We start from the raw sequence: 12500 nt of genomic DNA, 5'->3' as shown, positions 1-12500 counted from the left end.
AGAGAACGCTTCTTGCTTCTCGGAAGCCGAGGAAGGAAAAACCATCGACTTCGTCTTGATTTTCCGAGCCTCTGGGAAGCTCTGGTCGATAATTCCATCAACGGAGAAGAAGGTCGTCAGGGATTTAAAGAAATGTCTTTAGGGCTTAATCCTGCGAGTGTTGTGTTGTTGTTGATGTACTCTGGAGGTGGTGATGTTGAAACCAACTGGTTGGTTGTTGCACCAGCTGGTTGGTTGTTGCACCAGCTCGTTTAGTGGAACAGCTGTTTTTTTTAAGATGAGCCAGCTGGTTAATGGCACTATGTGGCTGTTGAGGCAACCAGTTAGCTGGTTAGTAGCACTAGGTAGTTACTGAGACACCAGGCTATGCCAGGTGGTTGGTTGGTAGCGCCAGCTGGTTCTCGAGGCCCCGGGCCAGGGCAGCTGGTTTGTGTCGCGAGGTCTGTAATTAAAAATAATGACTAGATCACAAGGATGCTGGGATGCTGCGCAAAGGAAGATTTTTCTCGTTTTTCCTCAAAGCTAAACTTGTATGATTTTTTTTTTATTTGCTAAAGAAAGAGATGAGAGGAGTCATCTCTCCTCCATAACGACTCGCTAAGGGTTCTCCTACCCTCCCTTTCCTCCATGTCTGCCTCCAAAAGGTCATCTCTCCTCCATAACGACTCACTAAGGGTCCTCCTACCCTTCCTTCCCTCCATGTATGTCTTCAAGATTTCCTTTCATTCCCTTCCATCGCTTCTGTCTCTAGAATGTCGTACTGTTTCCAAGCTGGCCTCCAAGGGTCGTTCATTCTATCCCCATCCATCAAGGTGTGTCCTCAGAGGCCATCTATTCTCTCCATCCCTCAGGGCTGGCCTCCAGTGACCTCCTCCGTCCCTTCAACACTATCCTCTGGACAGCTGGGGTACAAACTCCTAACAACTACCGCTTCAGTTTATTGCCAGACCAGATTTATCACTGGGCGAGGAGAGATGGAGGATAAATGGGGTAAGAGAGCAGGAATAGAGGTGAGGTGGAAGAGGGTAATAGGAGAGGGAATATAGGAAACAATGAAAGCCACAATGGCAGCAGCAGCAACAGTGGTAGCTGCAGCAGTATTGGTAGTTGTAGCAGCAGTATTGGTAGTTGCAGCAGCAGCACCCACAACAGTAGCAGCAGGAATAGCAGAGTCAGCTGAGGCAGGATAATAACTCTTACCCTGTAATAAGTTGAGAATGGATAACATTTCTTAGCTTGTCAATGAAGTGAGGCAGGATAATAACTTTGTAAATAAACTGAGGCAGGATAACTTTGTAAATAAACTGAGGCAGGATAACTCTTTGCAAATAAACTGAAACCGGATAACAACTCTGTCTGTAAATGAACTGATGAATAGCTGCTCTGAACCTCTACATTCCCCACTGTAAAAAAAAAAAAAAAGTATATATAGAAAGTCAAATCAGATGGACCAAATCTCACAAGGTCACATAACAAGCCAGTCCAGCTCACCAAACCCAACTTTCCACATCCTCTCCAAACTCCTGCCCAACAAACTGCTAGACAGACCCAACTGACCAAAGAGAGTGAGAGCGGGTGTACGGAAGTTGCACGTTCCTTACACAGATGACTGTATGTACAGACAACAGCACGCAACACAGCACCCAAGTGGCTGTCTGGTTCCTGTGTTACTTTCACCCTGCAGCTCTACCACGTCAACCTCGTCTTGTTATTTGACGATAATTTTAAGTTTATTCAGGTATACACAAATACAGTTACATAGATTATCATACATAGTAGCATATAAACCATACCCCCGGCCGGGATTGAACCCGCGGTCATAGTCTCAAAACTCCAGCCCGTCGCGTTAGCCACTAGACCAGCTAGCCGGCAGTGAAGGGACTTGAGCTAGAGTTCGTCACGGCCACGCTAGCTGGAGATTCGTCTGTAAAAACTTGCATTTGTGGTCACAGAGGTGCCTGTGCTAACCTTCCTATGGTGTAGAAATATACCTAGTTGGATGAATCTTATTGTGGCTAGCTGGTCTAGTGGCTAACGCGACGGGCTGGAGTTTTAAGACTATGACCGCGGGTTCAATCCCGGCCGGGGGTATGGTTTATTTGCAATCGTGTCATTACGATTTCTTGAGTCATAGTAGCATATGTGTAGAAAACCTGGGATAACCCCCAAAAAAGTCAGTGACTTATTTCCATTGGGGTCTTCTCGACCTACACACATTTTTTGTTTTTTTTAAGTTAGGCAAGGTTACATTAGTAAGACACATGTGCAACGCCTAGTTATCTTTATTGACATCAATAAAGATACGAAATTGACTCACGAAATCGTTAGGTTAGGTTTGATTAGTTTAGGTTAGGTTTGATTAGTTTAGGTTAGGTGAGGTTATAGTAGATACGTCTGGCAACGAGGGTGGGGAACAAATAAAATACATATGAACAAGTTGTGCAAGAAAGGTATAAAATACCGACAATATGAAAGTTAAGACACATGTGCAACATCTGGATATCTTTATTGTAGACGTTTCGCCATCCAGTGGCTTTATCAATACAGATTCTAGGACATAATAGGAAGACAGTAGAATCTGTATTGATAAAGCCACTGGATGGCGAAACGTCTACAATAAAGATATCCAGATGTTGCACATGTGTCTTAACTTTCACATATGAACAAGAATATAAACACGAAGGAACACTGCAGAAGACCCACTGGCCAACGAGGGGTTAAAAATCTGCACGATTATCACTGATGGTGTCAGAATGGGCTGCCGAGCTGCAACACATTAACTGTTTTGTCTGAAGTTAGCATCTCAGGCTGTGATGTATATGTTAGTCAGCGGGCCACCAGCAGCAACAGCCTGGTTGACCAGGCTAGCACCAGACGAACCTGGTCCATGGCCGGGCTCCGGGAATAGAAACACTCTGGGAACTTATCAGACCCGTGAGGCTTGGTTTGGGACCTAACCTCACATAAGAACATAAGAAAGGAGGAACACTGCAGCAGGGCTGTTGGCCCATACTAGGCACGTCCTTTACAGTCCATCCCACTAACAAAACATTTGACCAACCCAATTTTCAATGCTACCCAAGAAATAAGCTCTGTGAAAGTCCCACTCAAATGGATGGACAGGAAGGGGGGAGTGGATTAATTACCTCCGGAACTATCTATAGGTAATCTACTTGTGACGTACTGGAAAATTCTGATGATGGTCCACGAGCAACCGAAATAGTCAAAAATTTCCTTTCGGAAATGTGGGTTATTTAGGAGGTTATTCTAAACTGCAGCAAATTGCAACACTGATGGATACAGTAAGGTGTAGTCTGCAACACTGTAGGATACAGTGAGGTGTAGGTGTAGTCTCCAACACTGTAGAATACAGTGAAGTGTAGTCTGCAACACTGTAGGATATAGTAGGTGTAGTCTGCAACACTGTAGGATACAGTAAGGTGTAGTCTGCAATACTGTAGGATACAGTAAGGTGTAGTCTGTAACACTGTAGGATACAGTAAGGTGTAGTCTGTAACACTGTAGGATACAGTAAGGTGTAGTCTGTAACACTGTAGGATACAGTAAGGTGTAGTCTGCAACACTGTAGGATACAGTAAGGTGTAGTCTGTAACACTCTAGGATACAGTAAGGTGTAGTTTGCAACACTCTAGGATACAGTAAGGTGTAGTTTGCAACACTCTAGGATACAGTAAGGTGTAGTCTGCAACACTCTAGGATACAGTAAGGTGTAGTCTGCAACACTCTAGGATACAGTAAGGTGTAGTCTGCAACACTCTAGGATACAGTAAGGTGTAGTCTGCAACACTCTAGGATACAGTAAGGTGTAGTCTGCAACACTCTAGGATACAGTAAGGTGTAGTCTGCAACACTCTAGGATACAGTAAGGTGTAGTCTGCAACACTCTAGGATACAGTGTTGCAGGAGGCTGGCTTATCATAATCACCACAAAGGATGTCTGATTATCATTAGTGAGTTCTGAGAAGGTTCAGAACAGGAACTGTTGACCTGTTAACAATAACTGACTAATTAATCTATATCAAAGTTCTATCAAGATCGTTTATTCTGATTTTATTCTTTGTATTTATGCTCGCGTTCATTTGATAATTATGGACGCCTTCGTTTATTGAGGTCTGCGTTTATCCTCGTTTATTGATACAGTCGCATGTCTGCGTTAAACTTTAATTTATATTAAACTTATACGCGTTCATTTAAGTTTACACTCACTTTAATTAATGCAGTTCTCACCTGTGCTCATTACCAACATTCTCACCTACGTTATTTGCAATTTTTTTTATACATTAATGTTATACGCAAATTTCTAATTAATACAACATCAGTTTACACACACACACACACACACACACACACACACACACACACACACACACACACACACACACACACACACACACACACAGGAGCTAAGACTCGACCCCTGCAACCACAAATAGGTGAGTACACACAATATATGTGGCTTGTCTTGCGTAAATGTGTGTGTGTGTGGGGGGGGGGGATTTACGTTAACCTGTCAGTTATAATAGATCACAAACTTCGCAACATTGCTACTAGACAGTTGCAGATCTGGTGCCGTTGTGACTGGGTGAACGATCACGGATCTGTTATGTACTGTTGTGGCTCCCATCTGTCGTCAGGCAGTACCGTTGTTTTAACAACAGCTTGGCTCCCATGTTTACAGGCGATGACAACACTTGTGGGAAGGAACCTGATTGCAGCTGACACTCTCGACCACAACAAACACTCAGTCCTGCTGAGTACTGAGCTGTACGTGATTACAAATGACTTAGAGCACATTCACTAGTTACCCTTCAGAGACGGGGAGGTGTGTCCTGATGCTGGCGAGTACCTCATGTTCCAAATAACTGGAACTTCAATTCCTTTACTAGGACCAAAATGATAATATCCTATTCCAGAGCCGCTGTATAACCCTTACGTGCTTAGCGTTTCCTTTGATCATAAAACTGTAATAATGGAGGTAAATTAGCGGTAGTTCTACTGGCCTGTGCTAGACAAATACGTACCAGTTTACTGCTGATTGAACTTTGGCTGCAGGTGTAAGATTTGTTTCCATATCTCACCCTACCCAGAATTCCTCCTACAAAAGGCAACTAACACCCAGGTACCTATTTACTGCTACATGAACATGTGCAGCAGGTGTAAGGAGCCTTGTCTATACGTCTAGCCCTGTCTGGGGTATTTATATCTTGGTAATATAACCCTTATATCATATCTTCAATATTATATTTATAGGGAAGCGCTGAACCTATAAGCGTCTTACAGCTTCCATTGAAATGAGAAGAGCTGGGGGATAACAAAATTTGATTTGACACACACACACACACACACACACACACACACACACAAGGGGCTCCAAGGACGAATCTGGGAGGGAGGAATGGGAGGTAGAGCTCAAAAAAATGGAGGAAGACTGGGGAAGGAGACTAGATGAGCTGGAAAGGAAGATGGAAGAGAGGTTAGCAGCAGAATGCAGAAGGTGGAAGCAACAGGCCACAGCAGCAGAAATCAAGATAGAGAGATTAGAAGAGAAGCTGAGACATCTGAAACAGCACAGACAAAGATATTACAGAAGTAGCATCGGTAATGGCTACATCAAACACAGACAACAGGTCTGAAGGAAGCATGGAAACTAAACTGTATGTAGAGGTCCTGTCAAACCAACATGGGGCCAAAACAAAGACAGGGAGCACACTAGGACAGAATGAGAGGTTGGAAGACATTAAAGGAACTAGGATATGTGCAAGGACCTTACCAGATACCTGTGGGGGCCAGGAACAGGTGAGCAGGAAGGACAAACCAAGAAGCATAGGGGCCATAACTAGGGAAGGGACTGAAGGAAGGAACACTCCACGGGAAGGAACTAAAACACATCAGAGGATGCAATGGGAGTCACAGTGGGAGGTGGAAAGGGAGAGATCCGTGTTTGTCTATGGGCTAGACGAAGCTAAAGGGGAAACTTATGACGAAAGAAAGCAGGAGGAGAAAAAGCGATTGAAGATATCAGGAAGGTGATAGGCGAGGGGGACATGACCCAGGTGGCAAATTTTCGGAGAATTGGGTGGTTCACAAAGAAAAGGAATCGGCCTCTCAAAGTAATTTTCAAGGCAGAATCAACCCGAACCATGGTCCTGCAGGAGAAAGCACGGCTGAGAGGCAAGCAGGAGTTCCGGAGTGTGTACCTCGATCGAGACAGAACACAGGACGAGAGGAAGACGATGAAAGAGAGAGTTCAAAAACGAAAGGAGAAATGGGAGGAAATGAAAAAGGAGAGCAGAACAACCCAGGATCAAATGGAAGGACAAGCACACCCCCCAGAAACACCTGCAGAAGGACTCCAGCCACGACACCCCCAAGGCAACTGAACAATCCAAACCAACCATCACACACCGATCCCTCTGTTTCCACCCCCCGCACCACAGTTACAGTATTAGAACAGAAGTTGAAGGTTTGGTACACAAATGCAGATGGATTAACGAATAAACATGAGGAATGGCAAGGAAGAATCGATGAGAAGTCCCCAGACATCATAGCAGTTACAGAAAAACTCACGGAGACAATAACAGATGCAATCTTCCCACCAGGATACCAGATCATGAGGAAAGATAGAAGGGGCAGGGGGGGGGAGGTGGGGTTGCTCTGCTCGTAAAAAACAGATGGAAATTCGAGAAAATGGAAGGCATAGATGAGACAGGAGAAAGAGACTACATAGCAGGTACACTTCAGTCTGGGGAACACAAAGTGCTCATTGCAGTGATGTATAATCCACCACAGAACTGCAGGAGGCCAAGAGAGGAATATGAAGAGAGCAACAGAGCAATGGTGGACACACTTGCTGAGGTGGCAAGAAGAGCTCACTCCAGCAGAGCAAAGTTGCTGGTTATGGGGGATTTCAACCACAGGGAGATTGACTGGGAAAACCTGGAGCCACATGGGGGTCCCGAAACATGGAGAGCCAGGATGTTGGACGTGGTGCTGGAAAACCTCATGCACCAACATGTTAAGGACACTACCAGAGTGAGAGGGGAGGATGAACCAGCAAGATTGGACCTTGTGTTCACCCTGGGCAGCTCAGACATTGAGGACATCAAGTATGAGAGTCCCCTAGGAGCTAGCGACCACGTGGTTCTGTGCTTTGAATACATAGAGCTGCAAGTGGAGAGAATAACAGGAGTTGAATGGGAAAAGCCTGACTATAAAAGAGGGGACTACATAGGGTTGAAGAACTTCCTGTGGAAGGTCCAGTGGGACAGAGAACTGGCAGGAAAGCCAGTAAATGAAATGATGGAATATGTAACAACAAAATGCAAGGAGGCAGTGGAAAGGTTTATTCCCAAGGGCAACAGTAACAACGGGAAGACCAGAATGAGCCCCTGGTTTACCCGATGGTGTAAGGAGGCAAAAACAAAGTGCAATAGAGAATGGAAAAAGTACAGAAGGCAGAGAACACACGAAAATAGGGAGATCAGTCGCAGAGCCAGGAAAGAATATGCACAGGTAAGGAGGGAGGCCCAGCGACAGTATGAAAATGACATAGCATTGAGAATCAAGACTGACCCGAAACTGTTGTATAGCCACATCAGGAGGAAGACAACAGTCAAAGACCAGGTGATCAGATTAAGGACAGAAGGTGGAGAACTCACAAGAAATGATCAGGAGGTATGTGAGGAGCTGAACAGGAGATTTAAGGAAGCTTTTACAGTAGAGACAGGAAGGGCTGTGGGAAGACAGCACAGAAGGGAACATCAAGAGGGAATATACCAACAAGTGTTGGATGACATACGAACAACTGAGGAGGAGGTGAAGAAGCTCTTAAGTGACCTTGACACCTCAAAGGCGATGGGACCGGACAACATCTCCCCATGGGTCCTTAGAGAAGGAGCAGAGATGCTGTGAGTGCCTCTAACCACAATCTTTAACACATCCCTTGAAACTGGGCAACTACCTGAGAAATGGAAGACAGCTAATGTAGTCCCCATATTTAAGAAAGGAAACAGAAACGAGGCACTAAACTACAGACCTGTGTCTGACATGTATTGTGTGCAAAGTCATGGAGAAGATTATCAGGAGGAGAGTGGTCGAACACCTGGAAAGGAACAAGATTATAAATGAAAACCAGCATGGGTTCATGGAAGGCAAATCTTGTATCACAAACCTCCTGGAGTTATATGACAAGGTAACAGAAGTAAGACACGAGAGAGAGGGGTGGGTAGATTGCGTTTTCCTAGACTGCAGGAAGGCCTTTGACACAGTTCCCCACAAGAGATTAGTGTAGAAGCTGGAGGATCAGGCACATGTAAAAGGGAGGGCACTGCAATGGATAACGGAATACCTGACAGGGAGGCAGCAACGAGTGATGGTACGTGAAGAGGTATCACAGTGGGCGCCTGTTACGAGCGGGGTCCCACAGGGGTCAGTTCTAGGATCAGTGCTATTTTTGATATATGTGAACGACATGATGGAAGGAATAGACTCTGAAGTGTCCCTGTTCGCAGATGGCGTGAAGTTGATGAGAAGAATTAAATCGGACGAGGATGAGGCAGGACTGCAAAGAGACCTGGACAGGCTGGACATGTGGTCCAGTAACTGACTTCTCGAATTCAATCCTGCCAAATGCAAAGTCATGAAGATTGGGGAGGGGCAAAGAAGACCGCAGACAGAGTATAGGCTAGGTGGACAAGGACTACAGACCTCACTCAGGGAGAAAGACCTTGGGGTGACCATAACACCGAGCACATCACCGGAGGCACACATCAACCAAATAACTGCTGCAGCATACGGGCGCCTGGCAAACCTGAGAATAGCGTTCCGATACCTTAATAAGGAATCGTTCAAGACACTGTACACTGTGTATGTTAGGCCCATACTGGAGTATGCAGCACCAGTCTGGAACCCACACCTGGTCAAGCACGTCAAGAAGTTAGAGAAAGTACAAAGGTTTGCAACAAGGCTAGTCCCAGAGCTCAAGGGAATGTCGTACGAGGAAAGGTTAAGGGAAATCGGACTGGCGACACTGGAGGACAGAAGGGTCAGGGGAGACATGATAACGACATACAAGATACTGCGGGGAATAGACAAGGTGGACAGAGATAGGATGTTCCAGAGAGGGGACACAGGGACAAGGGGTCACAACTGGAAGCTGAAGACTCAGAAGAGTCACAGGGACGTTAGGAATTATTTCTTCAGTCAGAGTTGTCAGCAAGTGGAATAACCTAGCAAGTGAAGTAGTGGAGGCAGGAACCATACATAGTTTTAAGAAGAGGTATGACAAAGCTCTGGAAGCAGAGAGAGGACCCAGTAGCGATCAGTGAAGAGGCGGGCCAGGAGCTGAGTATCGACCCCTGCAACCACAATTAGGCGAGTACAATTAGGTGAGCGCACACACACACAAACACACACACACACACACACACACACACACACACACACACACACACACACGAGGTATGATATAGCTCATGGAGCTGGGAGAGAGTGGACCTAGTAGTGACCAATGAAGAGGCGGGACCGGGAGCTATGACTCGATCCCTGCAACCACAGTTGAGTGCGCACACACACACACACACACACACACACACACACACACACACACACACACACACACACACACACACACACACACAGTCACTCTCACTTCTACCCACCACTCTGTTGACATTCGCATTTGTCAGTCGTCACCACACCAGCATACTGACTGGAGGTGGTCTTGTAAAGTGGTGTACTCCTGAAAGTGCCAGCATACTCCTGAAGGTGCCAGTATACCCCTGAAGGTGCCAGTATACCCCTGAAGGTGCCAGTATACCCCTGAAGGTGCCAGTATACCCCTGAAGGTGCCAGTATACCCCTAATGATAACAGTCTCAAACTACTGAAAGTCATCAAAGTTACAGAATTCCAGCGGTGCTCTTTCTAAGTGGCTAGTATTATTCTTGTTCATTTTTGCATACACTTTTGTACCAGTCAAATAAACTAGATATAGTTTTAGAACTAGGAGATTTTGGGCTATTATCCTCTTAAGGGTAACATTGAGAAAGATTTTGTTTGTTTTCGTAGTTAAAAGAATAAAGTTTGGAGCAAAAAAAGGGAGAAATTATTTACCGTTGATTTATATAGAGAACCTTATCTATTAAACATCCGTTATATATATATATATTGTAAATAGATAATTGTCTATTATCAACCAGTTATAAGTATAGCATTAGCTTCTGGCCGGTACTGGGTTCTCTAGGCATCGTGAGCCCAGTTATACCTATTCTTAAAGCTATGTATGGATTCTGTCTTGACCACTTCACTGTCGAAGTCGTTCCACGTCCTGGTCACTCTGAGGCTGGTTTTCTATATATATTTTTTTAGATCTCTATAAGAAATACTACTGTTTTAAAACGTGTACAGAATCTTCTATGCTATAGCTTGACTTTTGTACCCTCAGGTGACTTGTACAGGTCAGCAGATGAGAGTGAGATGACCTGACGTCAGCTTTGACCTTTGTTAACCTCAGTATAATCTTCAGAGACTGCCAAGCATCATTCATTAGTGACCCCCGAAGCCATCTTCCTCGCTTGTCATGGTAGGCAAATTATTTTTTTTTTCCATTTGCAAAATAGTCAAAGTACTCTTATTATTATTATTATTATTATTATTATTATTATTATTATTATTATTATTATTATTTCCCCTCGGGAACTGCTTTTGTTTCACCAAAATTTATTTAACTACTTCTGTGTTCTGGTCAGGCCACAATCGTTGTTGATGATAATAATAATAATTTTTATTACTGCAAGTACATGTACAAGGTATACAGACCATAACTGACATCAGTGACATACTGCTATAAAGAAAGCCGCTTGTTATGCTGAGTATTTCGGGCAAGTTAGGTCAGTTTTGTCCCAGGATGCGACCCACACCAGTCCACTAACACCCAGGTACCCATTTTATACTGATGGGTGAACAGGGACAGCAGGTGTCTTATGGAAACACGTCCTTAATGTTTTCCAGCCATACCGGAGATTCGAACTCCGAACCTCAGTGTGTGAGCCGAGTGCGCTAGCGATCGAGCTACGGGACTTCGCTGAACAGTTCGGGACTAACCCGAGAGAGTAGTAAGTGTTAGGCAGATACACATAAATACAATTACATAAATAATCATACATAGTAACCTGTGCCAGTTACCTAGGATAGTCCCTAAAAAAAGGTCAGACAACGTGACTTATTTCGCATAGGTAGTCACACCAGAGGCTATCCGTCTCCTTCGTTCTCTGTAGACTTCCAAGTCCTTCCTATATACCACTATTGCCTATATATTTGAGTAATGGGCAAGAAGGACGTCAAGCCGCGGGCAGCCTTCCTATGGCTTTAGGCTGCTCCGTCTGGTCTGGTTCTCTCTTCTACTCGGCAGTCAATACACACTTCCCATTGGCTATCAATAGCAGCAGTAAATCGGGCGGAGACCATGGGGTTGAATTTCACAGTGGCGCCGGCTTAGTGGACCATAAGATACCCGCTGAGGAACTAGCTTGCAGTAGCTCTCTCTCAAGTGCTTCCTTGTCTCCAAATACCTGACCTCCATAAAGTCCCTTTCCTATACACATACACATAGTTTAAAAATTTTATAACATTTTAGCCATTATATATATTTAAGAAGCACTCCCTCCTCCAGGTTTCTTAGACCTTGTCATTACCAATAAATTATCAATAGATGATACTGCAATGTCCTTGCTGTGCTAGTCAGGGCAGCAATTAACAACGGCTGCTCTGGACAGCCATTCGTTTCCAACTCCATCTAGTGACAAAATCCCAAGAACCCCAATGGAAGTAAGTTATTGTGACTTTTTTGGCTTATCCTTGATAATTTACACTACGTATGTTACTTGTACTTATGTGTACCTCTGCCTAAATAAACTTAGAAAACAGGGATCTCTCCCTTCTTCCTTACAATGTCTTTCGCCGTCCTGTACCTACAAAGGAAGGTCATCTCTTCTTCCCTTGCCAGCACCATTTCTTCCAGTGCTGTGGCAAATAATAAGGTTGTTCCCATTACCAGCATGATGCTTCTTAATCTCTTAACGATATCCTTCACTCCAGCGCCAGGAAAACATATGCACTCTTTAAGTGCCCTAGTAAACAATTCGTCGGGTCTAACCAGTCAATTTTTATAACAATAATGCCCTTTATATTGTTATGTCATTCCCTTTTGTTTTCCACAGATAGGGAACTGTGTGTGGTGGTGTGTGGCGTCCATGGTAGTGATGGTGGAAGTGGTGAGGGTAGATGGGACTCCAGAAACCCAGCCTGTCGCTAAAGTGAAACCCCTTCTGAAGAAACCATGGGTTAAGGAGAAACCTACAGGTGAGACATCTGACTGCGCCGGGAAAAAACTACGAAAATATATATTATTTACTCGCTGTTTACCGTGAAGTCAGCAGAGGGTTTAATATAGTTCCCATTAAAAAATAAGTATATTGATTA

The 12500-nt window shown here is 44.5% G+C and overlaps 1 long non-coding RNA gene across 1 annotated transcript in view; it reads left to right on the top strand.

The window, feature by feature from the left end:
* LOC128701140 (uncharacterized) overlaps positions 1–12364 on the top strand; it is a 166320-nt gene extending 153956 nt beyond the window's left edge. The window contains exons 3-4 of the long non-coding RNA XR_011394028.1: positions 10465–10602; positions 12239–12364. This is a non-coding gene — a long non-coding RNA (uncharacterized lncRNA). The remainder of the gene's footprint in view (positions 1–10464; positions 10603–12238) is intronic.
* Positions 12365–12500: the final 136 nt, after the last annotated feature.

This window comes from Cherax quadricarinatus, chromosome 73 (genome assembly GCF_038502225.1).
Source record: "Cherax quadricarinatus isolate ZL_2023a chromosome 73, ASM3850222v1, whole genome shotgun sequence".
NCBI lineage: Eukaryota > Metazoa > Arthropoda > Malacostraca > Decapoda > Parastacidae > Cherax > Cherax quadricarinatus.
The sequence above is the reverse complement of the archived record's forward strand: the minus strand, read 5'-3'. Positions and strand labels throughout refer to the sequence as shown.